We start from the raw sequence: 20,021 nt of genomic DNA, 5'->3' as shown, positions 1-20,021 counted from the left end.
CCTCTGCATGTTTTTCTGAAAGTTATTTTGTGATAAATCAGATGACACATACTTAATTTCTTCTCAAAATTATTTAGCTCAGCCTTCCCAAAGCTGATTTATATTCTACATATTAGCTAATATGTTATTTTTAAAAGGCTTGCAAAAATCTTCCAGAATCAAGGAACTTCTCTAGTGAGTTACTGGATGGTTTAAAGATCATTATTATATTAGTCTCTACTTGCCACTGTGCATTGGTTTGGTTATAAACCCTAAGTGAACTTCTCTGATGAAAATTATGTGGGCCCTAAGTCATTCATGTGTTAAGGGCAAAACTTATTTGTTGCATCTGATTTGCAGTGATTTATCATTCTTATAACACACTATTCGGAAAGCTGCTAGCATGTATTAATTTTCATATCCCTGTTGAAATTTTCTATAACACTGCAGATGAATTTGTATGTCACTCTCCAGAACTACTTACTCTTTAGAATGTTTGGAGGGTAAAATTAGACTGGTGCAATAACAATAAGGAGTGTGTTATCTTAGATTTATGTAGTTTTTACCAAAGAATATTCTCATTTGCTTTTATGCTTATGACAACTCTACAAAATACATGATAAGATGCTATTATTCCCATTCTTACAAACAAGAAAGTGAAAGTTTGGACAAGTGATGTGAACTTTCCAGTACCAGACAGTTGTTAAGTGGGAGAACGGGGACTTGAAATTAGTTTTTCTAAGTCTAAATTGAGTGCTATTCTCTGTCTGCTTATCCAATGACATTACTGTGTGCTTAATACATGTACTTGCATGTCTGTATTCTCTGAATTATGGTGAAAAATGTTTCTTCCTGGGGAGAGTTTATCTGAATGCTTATTTGCAACCCATGGCAACTTACAGAGATTCAATTCAAGTATTGACTGAGTGTCTACAGCACGCCGGGTTCTGCGGTAGGGTCTTGTGTATTTGTTTTATACCTATTCTCTCATTTGGTACTCTTAAGGGATCTTCCAATTCCATTTCAAATTCTAGGATTATTTAATTATTGAATGTCTGTTAACATACATGATGCGTATTGTTTGCAGAGGCTCTAACTCTTCCAGATGATGAAATTAGGTTTTAATGCCTATTTTGCTCAAAAGTTAGGTCAGCAATTCTAAATTTTATAGTAATTTATAAGACCTCTTTAAAGAATTCCACTAAAATTTACAGATAGAGTTATTTTTCTAAATTATTCTTCTATTTAATTTCTGGCTTTAGGTTTCTGTTAGGAATTTTACTTTATTTACTTATTTTTTAAATTTTAGCTTAGTTTGAGGATATAGATGATAAGGTTGCATTGTTTGCGTTTGTTAGGTGAAGTCCAAGTTGTAGTTGTGCCCCTCACGTTAGGAATTTTATTAATCATTTAAAAATATTCCCTTTGCAATGGAAGCCGCACTGATGTTGAACATTTATGCATCCGGCTATGAATAAAGGTCTGGACTCAGGGCTTGAATCTGGTTATCTGGCTTTCATTTGCCTTATTATATTGAAAAATGTGTTTATTTTGAAGGTGTAATGGTGGTAATGTCTTTCCCAAATGGTTAATGTGATTGTTTGTGATTACGGCTACTTTTGGAGCTCATCAGCATAACTTCAGCCATGGAAACACACTGAAATCTGGCAGATATGTTTATAATTTGAATTGAGTTCCTTGCTACTGGGCTACTGAAGCATGAAGAGCAGAGTCAGGGATTTCTGAACCTTATAGTACTAGAAAAGATAGCAGGAATGAGAACATTAAAGGGCATATTTTTAGCAGGAGCTACTGGCCATTGGCACAGTGGCCCCACTGATGATCTGATGAGCAGGGCTGTTACCACCCTTTGCCAGGTAAGAGGTATGTGCCTGTGTGTGTGTGTGTCAGGAATGGATTGCAAATATTATTACTCCTATAAAAAAGTCCCCTGCACGATGACTACTTGCTCATTTGCAGCGTCCTGGCTGCAGGCACATTAACCTTGACCAACGCACACAGCAGAGAAAGAGGAGTGAGAGGTCAAGGCTCTTCCTGGAAAAGAAGACTTCAGTAAATAGTTGCTGAATGCCTGCAACTTATTCAATTCATTATACAAATATTCCTAAGAACCTACTGTGTACCAGTCACTGTACTTTACTTGACTTGGGGAAAACAATAAACAATAAATGTCTTCTGACCTAAGCACCTTTTAGATTAGTGTGAGAAAGACAGATGCATATAAATAAATATGTACAATGCAATATTTAAAAAAATAACTTACCATTACTATTAGGTTGCTCTAGAAGGAATGCAAAAAGAATTTAGTGTTGAAAGTATTTTAATATAATTCACCATTTTAATAGATTAAAAGAGAAAAGTCATATGATCATCTTCATTTATGCCAAAAAGGCATCAGAGAAAAATTCAACATTTATTCTTGGTAAAACATCTTAGTAAAATAGAAATAAAAGAATACTTCTTTAACATCATAATATAAATATATGTCAATGACAACTCCATCCTTTCATTCCCATTAGAATTAAGAATAAACTAACATGCCTGTAATCCTAGCACTCTGGGAGGCTGTGGTGAGTTGGGTGGATTGCTTGAGCTCAGAATCAGCCTGAGCAAGAGTGAGACCCCATCCCTACTAAAAATAAAAAAACGAGCTGAGTGTCCTGGTGGGCGCCTGTAGTCCCAGCTACTCAGGAGACTGAGGCTGGAGGATGGCTTGAGCCCAAGAGTTTGAGATTGCTTTGAGCTAGGATGCCACCACATTCTACCCAGTGTGAAAAAGTGAGACTATATAAAAAAAAAAAAAGGAAAGAAAGAATAAACTAAGTATCTTTACTATCATCATTATAATACATCATCTTTCTAGGTGGTTCTGCCAACACAGTAAGACGAGGGGAAGAGTTGGGTGGAGAGGACACTGGCAGTTTCCAGTTCTAAGCCTCAGCACTCTCTGTGTCTTGGGATGCGACCAGGAGGACGTCAAAATAGGCTGGGGGAGGCCCATATGGACAGGGCTTGTCCTAAATGAGCTCGAGGCTGATGGCCAGCACCAACTTGCTGAGCATGTGAATGAGATATCTGGAGAGTAAGGCCCGTGGATTCCAACCAAGTAGCCCCAAATGATCCTGTGGAGCAAAAATTAACTGTGTCTCCCATGCCCTCCCCCAGTTGCACATTTATGAGTAAAATTAACGTTCAATGTTGTTGTAACAGTTTGTAAGTTTTATAGTGGTTTATTAATGCAGCAGTGGATAAAAAAATGAGAAGGTCTTGGTACCTGGAAGTGGGGGTCTGCGGTAATGAAACCCTAAAACACATGCATCAGCTTTGTGACTGGGCTGCAGAGGCCACAAGGCCTTTGAGAGAATTGTCAAGTGCATCAAGGCGAACATCAGCAAGAGCGAGGGGGCCTTCAGGGATGCTGATGTGTGGGGGCACATCACAGGACAGACGTTGTTTCCCATGCTGCTTATATGCAAGAAGAGAAAATCACTTAGATTAGGGGCTTCTCTTCAGTACCTGGGAGTGGAAATAATGTTTTTCTTGGGGTTTGAACAAAAATATTCTACCTTCACTTCATACCTGATTTTGCATAGCAATTCTTTGCTTTTCAAAATAATTCCCCATATATGATCCCATTGTGTACATGAAACAGCCTCTTGAAATAAGCTGACCGTGTGTGTCTGTGTGATCCCATTCTAAAATCAAGAAGTTAGATAACAAGCATAAGGTGCACAGTTATGGGGACAGAGGCAGCTCAGCTCTGGGTTCTCATGACATCTGAGTCCACAGAGTGCTCTCCCTGCAGTGGGAGGTAACTTTACATTCGCTACCATTTAAGTAGAGGCAGGGGTGTCCAAGGGGCCGGATGCCATGTGCCCTGGGCATGTCTTTTTCAGAGTACACATTCTGGGAGAAGCAAAGCATTGTGGTTGCATTGACTTGTTTTTCTTTCCGGTGTTACCTCTTTATATTTGCGGAATGTTGTTCCAAATAAAAGTTTCAGGTTCTAGAGGGTTGGTTTTCCGTCCGTGAACATCAATATTTGATGAATTCTGAAACCGAGCAGCTAATAATCACATCTAACACAAGCTGCTATTAGATCGCTTTTATACCGTGCCCCTAAAATTTATACATAAAGGAGAATCCAGGATGGAATTCACTGGTCCAATTACACATGGTGTTCCTTTTCTAAAGAGCAGGAACCCACAGAAGAAAATGATGGCAACAATTTGTAGGTGGGTCTTTAAAGAGCTCATCTTTTGCAGGGCATCTGGTCCTACAAAATAGCTGTAAGAAGATCACAGACTACTTTTTTCACCTCTGTGGTAATGCAAATATGATAATAATTACCCAAGATGTTTACAAATCAGAAGAGATACAAAAGTTTGAAATAAGCAAGAGCAAACTTCTTGCTCTCTGGATAATAGGGAAACTGCAAGGTAAATTCTTAACTATATGGATGTTGTTAATTTCTTCCTTTGCTTTAGACTTGGGCCCCCTCTTCTCCAGTCCCCTGACTTCCCAGAACATCCCTGTCCTGAATCTTGTGGTTGTTGTTGTTTATAGTAATGGCAGAGATTCCCTTCTTAACCAAAAATTAGTCATCCTCCTGAATCTTCAACTAGGTCCATCTGTGCACTTCTTGTAAAATACAGTTATAGCAAAGAAACCTGCTAAGTCAAGTTAGCATTGCTTCTCTGCTGTTTGGCTAACATCAAGTGTATTTCAGAAAGAGCCCACCCACCCTCAATTTCTGACCAAGTTCCTCAACTTCCACCATCTACCAGATGATGTCTGATCACCCTGACTCCTGTGAGGTCAGTTTTGCCAGAAACCCTTGTTCCCCTGATAGTTCTTCTTGGTAAATTTCCTCTGAGGAATTAATAACCTCCACGCTGGTTATTAATTCCTCTTGCCTATACTGTATTCAGAGTTGAGCCCAATCTTTGTCCCCCACTGCAAAATCTCCTTGCTTTGGTCCCTATAGCTATCATGATGGTCCTGAATAAACCATCTTTGACAAACATCATAGAATAACTTTTTCTTTAATGGTTACCACTTGGGATCACATATGGAGTTGTTTTGGTCATTTTAAAGATCAAATCATGAATTATGTGTCTGGTGGCCTTCTGCCTTAGAGAAGCACTGGCAGACCTGAGACTCAGGTGAGCTGTGGCCCCAAAGCAACAGAGATTCAGCAGAAATAGGAATACAGAGCCTTGGAGGGAAAGCCTATGCAATGTTCACAGCCATCATGGATTGCCAGATGTAATTATGGTATCAATGCTGGAGCACTTTGTAAACTGTGAAATATTCTACAAATATGAGCCATTAAAATGAGTAGGTTTCAATAAGGTGTTCCAAGAAGTCAGGTAAGGAAGGCACCTGTGGCTCAAAGGAGTAGGGCACTGGCCCCATGTGCCAGAGGTGGTGGGTTCAAACCTAGCCCTGGCCAAAAACTGCAAAAAAAAAAAAAAAAAAAAAAGAAAAGAAAAAGGAAGAAAGAAGAAGTCAGGCAATATCTAGGTACTATGAAGCTAACTGTTATGTATGCTAATATTGAAATGTGATTAAATGTGAAGACAATCACCATCAGTGGTGTCCATTATATTAAATGAATTAATTCTGTGGCATTTGCTGAAAAAGCACTAAGGGACAGTATGCCACTCTAAGTTTATTTAAATAGAAAGTCAATTTTCCAAGGAAAATTTGTGAAGTAGATTGCTGATTTTGCAGATGAGAAAATGAGATTTTGCAGATGAGAAAATGTGATTAGGAAAGTGTACTAGGGACCTTCATTTCCCACTGCTGCGCTGATGCTTGAGCCCTTTGGCTGACCGATGCCTGTTTGGCCATGGTCCCCCTGGCTATAGGTACTGGGCTATAGCTAGTTGGCTCAGGATGGCTTGCCAGTGACCCAGGACTTAAGAAGATGGTCTGGCCTGAAGAGAAAGAGTTACCAAAACATAATTTTTCCTCTCTGGACACAGAACCAAGAAATCTAGCAGTTTTTGGTTCATTGTGGCCAGGATGTGGAAACAAACTAAGTGTCTGTTGATGGATGGGCCATCAGAAGGAAGGGCGTTGTTCCATTTGTGGCAACATGACTGAACTTGGAGGATATTGTCTTAAGTGAAATAAGTCGGACACAGAAAGAAAAATACCACACGGTCCAGTGAGGTTATGTAACTTGCCAGAGATACAGCTAATAACTGTGGGCAAAAATCAGGCATACAAGATCTTTAAGCTCTCTCCTATCTCTGAGATCCACTTTTCTCCCAAGGAGATTTTCAATATTTATTAGGAACCTCCTGAGAGTCAAAGGAATGGGATGCATTTTGTGAATTTCAAGTACCATGTTACTATATTAAAAAGGAGAGCTTAGAGCAACCTTCAAATTAAACCAGGTAGGCAGCCACCTACTTTGTTAATGAATGTTGCTATTTCATTGGTTTTCAGGTGAGTATGGTTTCCACCAATGCCTGGAAGAAACATTATAGCTTATCACTTGGAAAGCTTCACATTGTCTTTCAAGAGCAGTCTCTATCTTCATTGCAACCTGTGCGTTTCCTGGAGCGACTGTACCTGCTCATGTATAACATCATAGGCTCCGGTGTCACGCTTGTTGTAATGTAATCCACTTCATGTTTATTCTATTCTACAATTAACTTGGGGAAACAGGAGCAGTTGAATCACTAGAATGAATTAAATCTATAAGAAATTATTCATCTTCAAGAAATTTATTCGGAAGAGTGTTTCTTTTGATTTCTGATGTATTTGAATCAGGGATTTGAGAATACCAAAGGCACTATCAGTTATCACCAGGGAACGCATTTAAAATATTTTTCAATTTGGTGATCACAAAAGAAATTTGACATACATTTAAAAACTATCAGTTTATCGTTTTGTGGTTATCACCAAGGATAAAATACTTTGTACTTTTAAACCTAGGAGTTTGTTATAAAAATCAATTTTGCCATTTTCTTTTGAATATTACAAATTCAGAGCCCATATTAAACTAGAGGATTTATATAATCTTTATAAAGAATGCTGTAGTAAGCCAGATATGTGAATTTATTTATTTTTCTTTTTTTTTATTGTTGGGGATTCATTGAAGGTACAATAAGCCAGATTACACTGATTGCATTTGTTAGGTAAAGTCCCTCTTGCAATCATGTCTTGCCCCCAGAAGGTGTGGCACACACCAAGGCCTCTCCCTCATTCCCTCTCTCTGCTTTTCCTTCCCCCCACCCATGACCTTAATTGTCATTAATTGTCCTCATATCAAAATTGAGTACATAGGATTCATGCTTCTCCATTCTTGTGATGCTTTACTAAGAATAATGTCTTCCACTTCCATCCAGGTTAATACCAAGGATGTAAAGTCTCCATTTTTTTTTAATAGCTGAATAGTATTCCATGGTATAAATATACCACAGCTTGTTAGTCCATTCCTGGGTTGGTGGGCATTTAGGCTGTTTCCACATTTTGGCGATTGTAAGTTGAGCTGCATGCAATAAACAGTCTAATACAAGTGTCCTTATGATAAAAGGATTTTTTTCCTTCCGGGTAGGATCAAATGGGAGGTCTAGCTTGAGTGCTTTGAGGTTTCTCCATACTTCCTTCCAGAAAGGTTGTACTAGTTTGCAGTCCCACCAGCAGTGTAAAAGTGTTCCCTTCTCTCCACATCCATGCCAGCATCTGCAGTTTTGAGATTTTGTGATGTGGGCCATTCTCGCTGGGGTTAGATGGTATCTCAGGGTTGTTTTGATTTGCATTTCTCTAATAGATAGGGATGATGAACATTTTTTCATATGTTTGTTAGTCATTCGTCTGTCTTCTTTAGAGAAGGTTCTATTCATGTCTCTTGCCCATTGATATATGGGATTGTTGGCTTTTTTCATGTGGATAGATTTGAGTTCTCTATAGATCCTAGTTATCAAGCTTTTGTCTGATTGAAAATATGCAAATATCCTTTCCCATTGTGTAGGTTGTCTCTTTGCTTTGGTTATTGTCTCCTTAGCTGTACAGAAGCTTTTCAGTTTAATGAAGTCCCATTTGTTTATTTTTGTTGTTGTTGCAATTGCCATGGCAGTCTTCTTCATGAAGTCTTTCCCCAGGCCAATATCTTCCAGTGTTTTTCCTATGCTTTCTTGGGGGTTTTTTATTGTTTCATGCCTTAAATTTAAGTCCTTTATCCATCTTGAATCAATTTTTGTGAGTGGGGAAAAGGTGTGGGTCCAGTTTCAGTCTTTTACATGTGGATATCCAGTTCTCCCAACACCATTTATTGAATAGGGAGTCTTTCCCCCAAAGTATGTTCTTGTTTGGTTTATCGAAGATTAGGTGGTTGTAAGATGTTAGTTTCATTTCTTGGTTTTCTATTTAATTCTAAGTGTCTGTGTCTCTATTTTTGTGCCAGTACCATGCTGTCTTTATCACTATGGCTTTGTAGTACAGACTAAAATCTGGTATGCTGATGCCTCCAGCTTTATTTTTATTACTAAGAACCGCCTTAGCTATACGGGTTTTTTTCTGGTTCCATACAAAACGCAGAATCATTTTTTCCAAATCTTGAATGTACGATGTTGGTATTTTGATAGGAATGGCATTGAATAGGTAGATTGCTTTGGGAAGTATAGACATTTTAACAATGTTGATTCTTTCTATCCATGAGCATGGTGTGTTCTTCCATTTGTTAAAATCCTCTGCTATTTCCTTTCTGAGGATTTCATAATTTTCTTTATAGAGGTCCTTCACCTCCTTCATTAGGTATATTCCATTTTCTTTGAAACTATGGTGAAGGGAGTTGTGTCCTTAATTAGCTTCTCATCTTCACTGTTATTGGCGTATACAAAGGTTACTGACTTGTGGACATTGATTTTATATCCTGAAACATTACTTTATTTTTTGATGACTTCTAGGAGTCTTGTGGTTGAGTCTTTGGGATTCTCTAAGTATAAGATCATGTCATCAGCAAAGAGGGAGAGTTTGACTTCCTTTGCTCCCATTTGGATTCCCTTTATTTCCTTGTCTTGCCTAATTGTATTGGCTAGAACTTCCAGCACTACGTTGAATAGTAAAGGTGACAGAAGACAACCTTGTCTGGTTCCAGTTTTAAGAGGAAAAACTTTCATTTTTACTCCATTTAGTAAAATATTAGCTGTGGGTTTGTCATAGATAGCTTCAATCAGTTTTAGAAATGTGCCACCTATGCCTATACTCTTCAGTATTTTAATTAGAAAAGGATGCTGGATTTTATCAAATGCTTTTTCTGCATCTATTGAGAGGATCATGTGATCTTTATTTTTGCCTCTGTTAATATGGTGGATAAGGTTTATGGACTTGCGTATGTTAAACCAGCCTTGCATCCCTGGAATGAAACCTACTTGATCATGATGTATGACTTTTTTGATGATAAGCTGTAATCTATTGGCTAGGATTTTGTTGAGAATTTTTGCATCTATATTCGTGAGTGAGATTGGTCTGAAATTCTCCTTTTTGTTTGGGTCTTTTCCTGGTTTTGGTATCAGGGTGTTGTTTGCTTCATAGAATGTGTTGGGGGAAGATTCTTTCTTCCTCGATTTTTTGGAATAATTTCTGCAGAACAGGAATAAGCTCTTCCTTGAAGGTTTGATAGAATTCTGGTGTGAAGCCATCTGGACCAGGGCATTTTTTGGTTGGAAGCTTTTTTATTATTTCTTTGATCTCAGTGCTTGAAATTGGTCTGTTCCAGAGCTCTATTTCTTCCTGGCTAAGTCTAGGGAGAGGGTGTGATTCCAAATATTGATCCATTTTCTTCACATTGTCAAATTTCTGGGCATAGAGTTTCTGGTAGTATTCAGAGATGATCTCTTGTACCTCTGTGGGTTCAGTTGTTATTTCCCCTTTATCATTTCTGATTGAGGTTACTAGAGATTTTACTTTTCTATTTCTCTTTAGTATGGCCAATGGTTAACTGATCGAACACATGCGATTACTTGCCAGTTTTCCACTGTTTTTGTCCTCCTCTTGGGGTCCAGAAATCTCTTGCTGACTCTCTGTATCCTCAAAGGGATGATTATAGGAAGATCCCACCAGTCAGAGATTCTTGGAGTCTTATCTGCCCAGACTCATGGTGCCCAGATGCAAAGAAGCTGTTACTCGGCCGCTTTCTTGCTCTCCACCATTAATAAAATAGATATGTGAATTTATATGACTTGTACATTAAATGCGTGACTATGGACACAGCTTTGCAGGTGAACAGTAGAATCATTCTGTCTACTTGCATCTCTGTGGAGAGTGGGCCGTGAGATGGCAGGGCCCTCACAGCCTATGGAACATTCAGGGAATGAACCCCCAACTGCTTCTTCTCCGTTCCTGAAACAGCCATATTCCTTTCTTCATGCTCCCTCTTCCAGAGGTACTTAGCTCTTTCTTTGTCCAGTTAACTATGCAGAGACCCTTGGGAACTTTGCCTTCCTACTTCTTGTAATATGTTTATGAAGTTGAGTAGAAACTACTAAGTCACATAGTTCTTCCTTTGTTTTGTTAACTATGCAGAGATCCTCATGATCATACCCTTCTTACTACTTGTCATGTTAATGAAGTTGAGTAGAAACCATTAACAAGATGATTTGTCCTTATTCAAGTCATTTGCAGTTTCCAATCATATTACAAGACCAAAAATATGTCTTTTGTTTATGTTACTTCCCCACATTGTCGATGTTACTCCCCTGTAGAGAACCCTGTTGAGATACTACAAAATAAAGCTGATTTTGTGCTTTGGTGCTGGCTGCAGCCATCAGCTCAGTCAGACCTCCCCATCCCATCTTTCATTTCTGTGTCTTCTCTTATGCTGTATTTTTATCAGTCCCCACCAATTCCACTCTGGTTTGCTCCCTTTCCCCCCTGCTGGTTCACGACACATCTCAGACTTTTCATCCATTGGTTTGAAGATAGAATAGACAGTAGCCATAATCTGTTGTGTAAGATTGGTTTAGGAATCACAGTGACTATATTTTCTAGAGTACATGTAAGAAGTTTCTTCTTAGATGTTTAAAAGTATTCAATTAAAATTCAATATATTAAGTATCATTTTATCTGTAGTTTTAAGATAGAAACTGAAGTGAAACTTGAGATAGTTCATCTCCTTTAGATAAATGTTTTCTTCTTTTCCTAATAAATGGCACTGTCCTCAGAGACCCCTCTGGCTCCTGGCTCTAGCTAGTGGACTACACATTTTCTTACTCATCTCTCTCACTAAGTTCTTTGCTATTGCTAGTTAAAATACATAAAAGAGAACAGAATTATTAGAAGTAGAAAAGAAGGTGGTGTGGGCTGGAGCATCAGCAAACAGGACTATTTGTTAGAGAATTTCTGGAAGATTGAAAATAGATGGGATTGGGCGGTGCCTGTGGCTCAGTGAGCAGGGCACTGGCCCCATATGCCGAGGGTGGCAAGCCCCGGCCAAACTGCAACAAAAAAATAGCTGGGCGTTGTGGCGGGCGCCTGTAGTCCCAGCTACTCGGGAGGCTGAGGCAGGAGAATCGCCTAAGCCCAGGAGTTGGAGGTTGCTGTGAGCTGTGTGAGGCCATGGCACTCTACCAAGGACCATAAAGTGAGACTCTGTCTCTACAAAAAAAAAAAAAAAAAATAGATGGAATTGTATTGAGGAACAAGCCAGAATAAAGGCACATCATCCCAAATGTGCACAGGGGTTTGAAGTGGAGAAAGATCCCTTCTGGAGCATGCTTTCTTACTCACGCACTCAAAGACAACCTACAGATAGAATGAACATGCAAGGAGCCCATTGGAACAATTAGTTGAAAGGGAATCTTGCCTCCTTCATCGTTCCTTCTTGTATCCCTCCATAACCAACACACAAACAGAGTCCCTAGCCTTTCATTTTCACTCTCAGCTAAAACTCATACAACTGTCCTTTAAAGAAATTAAGTTCCTTGTTGAGGGGTTGTGTTGCTGTAGACACAGAAGGATCCAGCTCTCATCATTTTAGCCTAGGAAGTGAGACTGTGTGGGCTGAGATGGGGGTTGAGCATGTGTGGTCTAAGTGTTACTAGTCGGCTCCATCCCTGAGCACCCTGATAAAAGCTTGCTTGAAGCCAGTTCTCCCATTACGGGAAATAGAACTTTACACTTGCAGAGAAAAGCCTGCCTTTTTTCTTTTCTTTCTTTCTTTTTTTTTTTTTTTTTTTTTCCTTCCTTCCTTCCTTCCTTCCTTCCTTCCTTCCTTCCTTCCTTCCTTCCTTCCTTCCTTCCTTCCTTCCTTCCTTCCTTCCTTCCTTCCTTCCTTCCTTCCTTCCTTCCTTCCTTCCTTTCTTTCTTTTTCTCACTTTCTTGCCCCTAGTAGAGTGCCATGGCATCATAGCTCATAGAAACCTCAAACTCTTGGGCATAAGCGATCTTCTTGCCTCAACCGCCTGAGTAGCTGGGACTACAGGTGCCTACCACAACACCCAGTTATTTTTTAATTTTTTTTAGAGACAGGTTCTCACTCTTGTTCAGGCTGGTCTTGAACTTGTGAGCTCAAGCAATCCACCTGCCTCAGACTCCCAGAATGCTAGGATTACAGATGTTAGCTACTGTGCCCTGCCCCCATCTCTCCTTTTTTCTTCAGAAATATGAATGGATATTCTAGACTTGCCAGATATTTGAAGAATAAAGAGCACAAAGAATAATTTTAAAAATCACGTATTTAATATTCATTCAACAGGCGTGTGTTAAAAAACCAGTGTGTTCCAGGCACTGTCACAGATGCCTGGGACACATCCATGGAGAAAACGCAATGATCTCTGCCTCATGGAGCTTATATTTTCAGCAGGAGAGACAGAAAATAAATAAATAATAAGCATAACAATTATGCAATTTCTGTAAGATAGTAGAGATGAAAATGGAACACATCAAGCAGCTTAAAAGGGATAAAATGTAATAGAATTCTTTTATAATAGGAAAAGGGATAAAAATGTGGGATGGGGCAGACTAAATTACAGCTTAAAATAGTCAAGGCAGGCCTATTTGAGAAGATGACATTTGAGCAAAGAATTAAAAATGGTGAGGGAGTTAGACAGTGTAGAAGAGCTCTCCAGCAAGGTGGAACTGCCAGTGCAAAGTCCCTCCCGCAGGAGCCTCCCTGGTGTCTTGAATTAAGGCAAGCAAGGCTGTGTCACTTCAGGTCACAGCAGAGGACTGTGGCACAGCAGGAGGAGAGGGAGGTAACCAAGACAGACAGAATAGGCCTTTGCAGGACGTTGCAAGGGCTTTGGCTTTTACTGTCAGTGAAATGGGAAGGCTTTGCAGGAAACGGAATAGGGGAGTAACATGATCTGACTTGAAGTTTAAAAGGATCACTCTGGCTATTGTCTGGAGGGACAAGGCTCATGTAGAAGCTGGAGACCAGATCAGGGGCGTCTGTTGAAGTCTAAGTGAGAGAAGATGGTAAATCACACTATAGTGTCAGCAATGGGTGGTGAGCAGTGCTTGTATTTAGGGTATATTTTGGAGATGAAAAAGGCAATAGAGAAAAAAAATGCCCTGCTTAAGAGGCTAGGGTGACTTGAGGGAAAAAGTCCAAGCTCAGTAACCAGAATGGGTGGCTCCAATGGCCAGGCCCTAATAAGAAGTCATGGGGTAGGGGCTACAGGGGACACAGTGAACTTTAAAAACAACAACAACAAAAATAATGAGAACCTTCAGGGAGATGCAATATGATCACAGATTAAAACCTTTCTGGATATTAAAAAAAAATTCCATAATTTCTAAAATTAAGAACTCACTAGATGAACTGAAAAAGAGACTGGTTATTGCTGAGAATTTTGGAGGGCAAAGGAAAGACATGTATTGCTATATAAAGGAAAAGGACAGAGCTAGAAATTAGGAAGGGGATACATAGACTTGGAAGATGAGTTTGGGGAGCATAACTTGTGAGTAACAGGACTTACAAACAGTGAACAAGCTACAGATGGGGTGAGGTAAGGTAAAGCAAAAAATCAAGTGATTTCTAAAAGAAAGTTTCTCTATGCTTAGGAAAAACAGTGAAAAAAAGACTTGACATCTATCAAAAGGATTTACAAGGCTCAGTCTTAGTTTGATAATAATAAAAAGTCACATACTTAGACACATCCATCATGTCCCATTTATTTTTGGTGTTGCTGCCATTGCCAAGGGGATCTTCATAAATTTTTTTTCCAGGCCAGTTTCGTCAAGAGTTTTCCATACACTTTCTTCTAGAATTTTTATTGTTTCATGTCTCAAATTTATATCTTTTGTCCAGCAAGAGTCATTTTTTTTATCAATGGTGAGAGGTGTGGCTCCAATTCAGTCTTCTACATGTGACTAACAAGTTCTACCAGCACCATAATGTCCCAGGATACAAAATGGATGTCCACAAATCAGTAGTCTTCATATACACCAATAACAGTCAAGCTGAGAATCATATTAAAGACACAAGACCCTTCACAGTAGCTCCAACAAAAATGAAATACCTAGGAATATATCTAACAAAGGATGTGAAAGATCTCTATAAAGAGACCTATGAAACCCTGAGGAAAAAAAAATAGCATAAGATGTTAACAAATGGAAAAACATACCACACTTGTGGCTGGGAAGAATCAACATTATTAAAATGTCCATACTACCCAAAGCAATCTGTAGATTTAATGCAATCCCCATCAAAGCACCAAAATCATACTTGGAAGAAGTCAAAAAAAACAAACAAACAAAAAAAAAAACAGTACTTTGTTTAATATGGAACCAGAAAAAAAAAAAGCCAATACAATTTCAAGAAATGAAAACAAATCTGGATAGCTGAGCATTGTGGTGGGTGCCTGTAGTCCCAGCTACTCAGGAAGCTGAGGCAAGAGAATTGCTTAAGCCCAAGAGTTTGAGGTTGCTGTGATCTGTGATGCCATGGCACTCTATCGAGGGTGACATAATGAGACTCTGTCTCAACAAAACAAAACCAAATACAAAAAAAAAAACAAATCTGGAGGAATCACATTATCAGACTTCAGGTTATACTACAAATCTATAGCCATCAAAAAACAGCATGGTACTGGCACAAAAATAAAGATCTAGATCTATGGAATAGAATAGAGAACCTAGAGATGAAAACATCCATGTATTGCCATCTAACCTTAGATAAACCAAGCAAAAGCATGCAATGGGTAAAATAAGCCCTATTTATTTTCTTTCTCAAGAAAAGGAAGGGTCAGGCCTCTTGGTAGACAGTGTCACTTCCCATAATCACCTGCTCCCAACCATAGTCAACCTCACCATATTCTTCCACATCACCGCCAATATGCAAACCCTTGAACCACATCTCTTTCAAGCTGTTTGCAGACACATTTCTAAAGACAGCAGAAAACTTTTCATGCTCTAAGCAGTGGAGATAAAGGATTTGGTTATAAAGGTTCCTGCTTTCATAGACTTATTCCTAGGTTTATGGAGCAGGGTGGTAACTTCACACACCATAATGGCACTGGTGACAAGTCCATCTACAGGGAGAAATCTGATGATGAGAACTTCATTCTGAGGCACACAGGTCCTGAAAATGCTGGATCCAACACCAATGGTTCCCAGTTTTTCACCTGCACTGTCAAGACTGAGTGGTCAGATGCAAGCATGTGGGCTTTGGCAGGTGAAAGAGGACATAGTGTTGTGGAAACCTTGATGAGACCAGCTGTTATAGATTGTGGGCAACCATAATAAAATTTGACTTAATGTTTTATCTTAACCACCAGACCATTCCTCTGTAGCTCAGGAGAGCACCCCTCTATCTCATTTGCTCACAATATCCTGTAATATTTGTGCTCACACTGCAGTTCTTCGGGTTCTATATTTTCCTTATTCCCCTCCCTGTCTAGCTGGATTGCAGAGTTCAGTGATTATTAAATAAAAATTAAGTAATAAAAAAAGAAGAGGAAAGATGTATTGATAATGGCTCTGTCTCTCTCCATGGATAATGAGGATACTTAATATAAAATGATAATGCAAGTTCTATGTAAAACTTAGAAGAGATATATAGGAGAAAACTAAGCGATGGCCTTGAGCTGAAATTCTAAATTGTCGTGGCAATACTGGGGAAGAAACAGAGGGTAGAAATACGTTGAGAATAAAAGCAATCTCAAGTCCCATTTCCAGAGCTAGGGCAACACTGGCGACAAAAATATCTTGATGAAGGTAATGGTTATTAAATTTTACATGTTCATTGAAATTGTATTTTTTTTATTTTATTTATTTTTTATTGTTGGGGATTCATTGAGGGTACAATAAGCCAGGTTACACTGATTGCAATTGTTAGGTAAAGTCCCTCTTGCAATCATGTCTTGCCCCCTTAAAGTGCACCAGTATGAAAAGAATAGGAGAACTGCCTAATTAATGCTGACATGGAGAGGAGAGAGAATAAAACACTGACTCAGTCCACAAAAGTAAGAAAGTGGACAGAGGGTGACACACACCAAGGCCCCACTCCCCTCCCTCTGTACCCTCAATGAATCCCCAACAATAAAAAAAAAAGAAAAATTCTGACCTGTTCAAAAATTAATATGGGAATTAGTAATATCTGGAATAAAAGCATTCGGATGAGCTCTTGTAAAAAAAAAAAAAAAAAGAAAGTGGACAGAGGGAAATAACAAAAGTTATAAATGGTAAACATAAAGAAGATGAAGAGTAAGACTGACTACATTTGACTCTTGAACAACATGGTTTGAGCTGTGTGGATCCACTTACAGGTAGATGTTTTGGAATCAAACGTGGATGGAAAATATAGTATTTGTAGGATTCCCAGCTCTTCCATATTGAGGTGCCAAACTTTCTGGTATATGCTGAGGTCCTGGAACCAATTTCCCACGTATATTGAGAGTCAACTGTATATTACCTTTCAAGACAGTTCTGAGTAAATTGAATTTACCCACTAAAAGATGGAGATCAGTAAGTTGGGATAAGACAGTAAATCCAGCAACACGTTGCTTTTAAAGGACCCACTGAATCTAAGTGACAGAGGCCAAATATATATCTGATTTTTTTAAAAGATGCAGTATTTCTTACTCCTCTAGTGCAGTGCAAACTGGCACTTTGCATAACAGAATTCCTGCACGCAGTTCAAGACTCCTAAGTGACATATTGCAAGAATGGAAAAACAAACAGCAAGTGCACCCAGTACTAAATCGGAACTAATTAGTCAACACTTAGGTGCACATATGGAAGTGAAATTCAGTAAAAATAGAGCAGGTGAGGGAGGTTGAGGCGATGGGGAAAGTTACACCTAATGGGTGCAGTGCATACTATCTGGGTGAGAGGCGCTAGTGTTGTAACTTGGACTCAATCTGTACAAAGCAAAGTATATAACCAAAACTAGTGTACCCCTGTAATATTCTGAAATAAAGAACAAAAAAGACATGCCAGGAATAATTTCCCTTTGTAGAGCAGGGATCCAGGATAAAAAATCTTCCTTAGGAATTTTTCGCATTTAGTCTGACCAGAGAGGACAGGACCTGAACTGATAATTAGCCACAGTTCCTATAGTTGAGAAACCAGAGGAGAGGGGTAAACTATCCTATTTTTGTGGGGATCCAGTCTATTAATGGGTTCCACTAGTACAGAATACTCTACCCTGGGCTTGTATTTTCATAAATTTGTCAATATAATCAAATTCCTATGAAGCCTAAAGATCCGTGACTTTTATAAGCTCCCTGGCAATTCAGAAATGCAACTGGGCTTACAGATAATTCTTCTTGGTCCAGCCCATGAGTGTTGTGTGATGCTGTGAATATTCAGCAGAACCAGCACCAGCAGGAGCCATGTGAGAATCTTTATCATCTCTGAATTTGCCTTTTGATGTAGGAATGCACAGTGGACATCTCTCACACATCAGCCCAGCAAGGGATTCTGGCCTTGCTATTGACAATCTTACTGATGTTGGCAGGACCAGGCAGCCCGTAGGGTAAGAAATCCTTCTGCGTGTCCTAAAACAGGAGGTCAAAATACACCAGGTAATCGCTGTTAGTGGGTAAAAAGCTTCTATACTATGTTGATTAAATCCATATTTGCTTGCCCTATGGTAAAAATCCAGAGACAGAAAATGAGTATTGCAAGTTAATTTTGCTGTCGATGCTAGCCATGTGAATTCTGAAATCATCTTCTGTATTTTAGAAACTATTGCTACTTTCCAACAGCTCTTTGACATACTATATAAAATGTAATTTTAATTATGTTTTTTTCTGTGGTCTTTGCCTTCCCAGGCTTTTTATGAAAAGCAGCAAAAGCAACTACTCTCAATGTTACTAATATTTTTAAGATGCAACTCAAGACCTAGTTGTTTTGCCAATATATAGTAGAATTACAAAATTATATTGAGCCTGGTCCATGAATTTTGGGGAGGGGAGACATGAGGGGGGAATCTGTATTCTTGTCTTCATTTAGTTTCAGGCTTAGATTAAAATAATACATAACTTCTTCCTATTCTCCACAATTTTCCCCACATGAAGATCTTGTGTGTGTCTAATAATGACTATAAAATATTCTCTGGTCTGTGAGTCCTTCCGTATAAAAAATTCTGTAACCTTCTGAAACAGTGGGTCTTAATCCTTTTGTATTTGCTTCACTTTTGGTGACTGAACTTTTTTGCAGGGGTGGAACCTAAGAGATTTGCATTTTCAGGATATTTGGAAGGTATCATCCTAGTTATTTATTGTTCTCATGGTGATTAATCTTAGCATCAAAAATAGTGAGGCAACTAGGTATTATGTGATGCAATATGAAATTCATGCATTGCCTACAAGCTATTTTTGCCAGAAATTCTTAGCTAAAACTAATGCAGCTTTTAGATTTGACTTCCAGCTTGCATAAAAGATCAGGGTTAGGAAAAAGAGTTAAGTGATACCACGAGAAAATGATCAGATAAATCCAGAAGGCAGGGCATTCTATAGATCTGGCCTGGAATTTTACATAACAAATCAATGTCATAAGAAAAAAGGTGTGTGTGTGTGTGAATTCTGAGAAAAGGATTACTGTTCTTTACAAAGAGATTTAAAAGACATGGCAATAGAATTCAATACTGGTTCTTGATTGTGTTCAGCTTTGTCTGGCTTTAAGCAAACAAGCTATACAAGATACTTTTGGAATAAGTGGAAAAATTTGAATATGGAATTGGCCTTAGATGCTTTTAAAGAATAATTGTTTTTTTTTTTTTAGGCATGATAATGATATTAGTTATTTTAGAAGATGTTCTTATTTTTAGAGAGGCATATAGATATAACTAGAAGTAAAATGTTAATGTATGAAACTTACTATAAAATATCTCATTCTTAGTGCAATAAAAAATTAAAAAATTTTAAAAAATGAATAAAATGAAAACAACAAAGATGCCAATATTCAGCTATTTTCCAATAGAAGAAGTGGGTTTGTGGGTATTTATTATACTATTCTTTCTTGTTAGGCTTGAAATTTTTCCAAATAAAATACAAAGCAAGAAATAATTCTCCAGCATCTCCAAATAAGACTATTAAGTGCAACCAAATTGCTCTCACAGAAAAACATTTTATACACTCCAGTGAATCCCCCTTACGCCCCTTTGACCTTGAAGTGATCCGTAGCTCCAACAATCACATCCACTCACTCACTGAGCGCTCCCTTCCTGTTCTCTCTAGCACTGCTACCATCAATCATCAAGAAGTGACTTTAGACAACTCTCTGGTTCCCTGGATCTCTGGGTTCCTTCATTTCCCTGCCTGTGATGCTCCTTTTCCCAAACCCACCTCCAGTCCCTGCTCCATGGTCACATCCTAAACTTTAAACTCCACTGCCTCTGGAATCACAATTTTGAACATCTTATAGTCTAGCCACTGTCTTTTTCTAGTGACCCTAATAATTCTTTGACTTCAAAGAATTAGGGACCGTGGATCCCTTACCTTCCCAATCGTTTTGCCAATTGTTCTCTAGGTTTACATTGTTTCTTCACTTACTAAAGCCCATCACTGTAATGCTGCCTTTCCCTGCACCCGCAGACCCCTCACCTTCACCTCCCT

The sequence above is a fragment of the Nycticebus coucang genome, chromosome 15 (assembly GCF_027406575.1).
Source record: "Nycticebus coucang isolate mNycCou1 chromosome 15, mNycCou1.pri, whole genome shotgun sequence".
Taxonomy (NCBI): Eukaryota; Metazoa; Chordata; class Mammalia; order Primates; family Lorisidae; genus Nycticebus; species Nycticebus coucang.
This window is presented reverse-complemented; position numbering follows the sequence as displayed.